We start from the raw sequence: 4087 nt of genomic DNA, 5'->3' as shown, positions 1-4087 counted from the left end.
TCGAATCCTAATACAAAAATTCTATTATCATACCCAACATATAAGAAATGTATAGCTCATTCACATTCAATAAATTCCATACTTGCACTTTGTATCTTCTTATATAAGTCAAAATTTGTCTCCTAACTAACTCTCTTTCATCATAGCTCCATATTTTAAATGTTGCATCCTAGGATATTGTGACAATTTTCTAGTTATAAGAATCAATTATTTTCATGCATGAAACAACATCATCATGCACTCTCACATTTCCAAGTGCACGACCATAGTCCACTAACTAAGTGAGCATCACCTAGATCCAATGAGTGCTAAGTGTTCCATTTATTCTCATGAGAGATGGATTCATGTTGAATCACTACTCATGAAACATGGGTCATCGAGTTTGACTCAAAATCACACAGTTAAATCCTGATATTCACATCACAATTTGACTAGCTGTGGAAATCATCTCCTACTTATCAATAAACATAATTGTCAAAAGATCCTACAAGGACAACTGGATATGCATATGTTGTTTTTAGGCAATTCTAGAAAAGACTTTCAATTTTGTAGAATAACATTGGAGCTTATACAAAATGGAAATTTTGGGTGGGCAACAGGAAAAATAACAAAAAACATAGAACAACACAATGTGTTGCCGCACAATAAAATATATTATATTTCATTCATAGTGATCTCAAATGAGTACATAGTGCCTTTTTATAAGCATGCATACAATATTCTAGAGAAATCCAGCATTAGCCGAGAAGATAAAACATCTACAAACCTTTGGGAAATATTACAACTTACTCAACCTTCTAGAAAATACTTTAATTGACACACCCTAAACCTAAACCTAATAATCTAGAAGTACCAAACAATTAGTAGAAATTAATATTTCTAACACTCCCCCTTAATTTCTACTATCAAAATTTGTAGCATACAAATTCCACTGTGCCATGTAATCTTCATATCTATTACTACATGAGTAGTGTCTTCCAAGGTTGTGGCCTTTAATTTCTACAAACATTTTGTCAACAATTGGCTACCAACAATTTCCTCTTTTCATAGGATCCACTAATAATCTTGATAATCTTCCCTCATCTATCAATGATAGAATTTATTAATAACCTTTTGCCTCTTTGATGCCTTTCTCTAATCTATTTCCCAATTCTATTTCATTCCTTCTTACACTTGAACATTTTTACTTTAATAAACCTTTGATTATTCATGTGATTCTTTGCTAATTCGATCCATAGCTCCATCCACAATCCATTTTGATGCAACTTGCCATAAAATCTTTATTGCACTCTCTATTCCAAGATGTTTTATCGCAATGATTTTTCAAGCCACAAATATTACAAGGATGTATATCCCAACATCTATTCTTTATATGGCCTTTCCTATTACAATGTGAACCTTGCACAATCTTTATGCTTTTAATTGATTCACTTGAACCTTTATTCATCTTTCCACTGCCTGTATCATATCCAAGACCTGCATATTTTGGCTTGACTATAGTTTTAATTAGATTCCTTAATCCTTGTTCATCATTTCCTAGACCTTTACCTTTGAAACCCATTCTTTCCATAATCTTCAAACCAATACTATTATTATCATAACAAACAAAATCTACGAACTTCTTGTCATTTACTTTCTTACACTTTTCATCACAAACACTTTCAACTTTATAAATATTACATTTCTCAATCTCATAATCACCCAAATCATTTGTGTCACCAGATACATCACTTAGAAATGGTTTTATATTTAAACATTCTTTCTCTTGTTTCAACGTAGACAAATCCTTCTTTAACATACTATTTTACTCTTCTAATTTCTTCACATTTTCTTCTAAAACTTTGTTCTTTTTCTTAGCATCATCAAAAAAAAAAAACTTCTCTTCTAATTCTTTATTTTTCTCTCTAATCTTACATGTTTCTTGCACTTTCCAATTATGTACTTCTTCTACAAATTTTATCCCGTCCTCTAGCTCTACAATTGCCTCTATATGGACACTAATTTCATTTAACAGTTCAGATTTTTCTTCTCACAATTCATTTATTACAAGTTTTCCAATTCCTTTTGCAAAATATTTTTTTCACACAATAATCTTGCACTTTCATTCTTCACCGTCACTAATTCTTCTTCTAACTTATATGTCTTCTCTTTTTGAACTCTACCAGATTTTCCCATTGAAATAAAAGAGATTAAACATGCTTTATCCCTTTTCACTATTATATCCTTTCAACTTTTCTTTATGAACTTCTTCAAAGATTTTGTCACAAATAAATATTTACCACAACATTTTTCAGCAATTTACTTTGTAGTCTTCAACTCTACAAGATTTTGATCCTTGTTCTCTAAAATCTTTATCTTTCCATGATCTTTAACCTTGGGCTCTGATACCAAATTGTTGCATGGGCAGTAGGAAAAATAACAAAAATCATAGAACAATATAATGTGCTGCCTCACAATAAAATATATTATATTTCATTCACAGTGATCTCAAATGAGTACATAGGGCCTTTTTATAGGCAAGCATAGAATATTCTAGAGAAATCTATCATTAGCTGAGAAGAAAAAATATCTACAAACCTTTGGAAAATATTATAGCCAACTCAACCTTCTAGAAAATACTTTAACCGACACACCCTAAACCTAAACCTAATAATCAACCTAATAATCTAGAAGTATTAGATGATTAGTAGAAATTAATATTTCTAATAGGAAAAAACCTTGAAAAATTTGTTTCTCCTAATACAAAACAAACTAAGGAATTCTAAAGTATTCTCTTCTAAGAGAAAAATTGTACAAACTTCTCCTCTATGCATCTTTAAAGATTCTTTCTTTGAAAACTTCTCCCTTAACATATGATACCAGGTACGATAACATTGTCTGGTGTCTATTGACTAAGCTTTGGTGTTTATTCTAGTATCAATATACCCTCCTACAATTTTTTTTCCATTGGGGGTTATACATGTAATCTCACCTTGAACTTTTGTTTGACCACCATTCTAGAATTGTGGTGGCTCCATTTTGTGTATTCAAGTTGATATCAATGTTTTCATACATAGCTTGCTTAAGAATTTTTATTCTACAATGCTTATCCTAGTTATAAGAAAAAGGGTATGCAAACATAACATCCTTTTACCTAATATACTTTTGGGTTTCACAAGGGGGCTAGTTACCCCTCTTGTCTCATCTAAAGCACTTTTAGACTCTATGGATGAAATTATTATCATTAAATTATATATTAATCCTCTCAATTTGTTTCATAAATAACAATGAAGTATCAACAATTTTTGTCTCAAATATAAATCATGTGAAATGAGGCTACTTGCCTAAATTCATGAATTCGAACTTCAAGCTCAAAATGTTCAACAAGATCATCTATATTTTCCAAGTCACTTGTACCCTCATAGCATAAGTGGTGAAAAAAATTATCTAAAGAATCCATTCTATGTTGCTTTAACCCAAAAATCAAATCTATCTATGCATGTAAATATTGAGAAACATATTTTCATTCCAAAGATTGGAGAAGTTTAAAGATAAACTAATAAGCATCATTTTTCACATGGTGGAAGTATGCCATCTCCAATAGGATATCCTCTTTGACATATTCCAAGTTTTAGGTTATCTATTATCCAAAGAATGTTGGAAGGAAAATACATAGATGTTGGGAAAAGTTCCTTTAAATTCACAACATTACTCGATATATTCTCTCAAGATTATTGCATGGTAACGAAAAGGTAATCTGGTGCATCACATCAACCATGCTTAGAATATTGTGGGGTGTTGAGTTAGAACAAGGGACATCTATATGGCATGGACTCTATGCTCTTCTTAATGGTTAATGCTCTGGATATATGGCTAGAAATTTTAGCAAGAATGTGAGAATGCTGATTTGAGTGAAGGATCAAAGTCAACAAATGAAAGTAGTTTATTTTAATCAATGAGCATTGAAATTTATAAATGTTAAGGTATAAAATCCCTTCATTCTTTCTTCACTTTACTTTATTGTCAAAATACAGATCTAATAAGTAGAGTTTTAGATATTGAATTGTGTAAGAAAGGTATCCTTAAGATTTCTAATAATTTCATGACT

General features: G+C 30.7%; 1 pseudogene; it reads right to left on the bottom strand.

Moving 5' to 3' along the window:
• Window positions 1-2702: 2702 nt before the first annotated feature.
• Window positions 2703-3749, bottom strand: LOC149536687 (uncharacterized; annotated as a pseudogene).
• Window positions 3750-4087: the final 338 nt, after the last annotated feature.

The sequence above is a fragment of the Cupressus sempervirens genome, chromosome 10 (genome assembly GCF_028749045.1).
Source record: "Cupressus sempervirens isolate cs-2001-9-10 chromosome 10, ASM2874904v1, whole genome shotgun sequence".
Lineage (NCBI taxonomy): Eukaryota > Viridiplantae > Streptophyta > Pinopsida > Cupressales > Cupressaceae > Cupressus > Cupressus sempervirens.
This window is presented reverse-complemented; position numbering and strand designations above follow the sequence as displayed.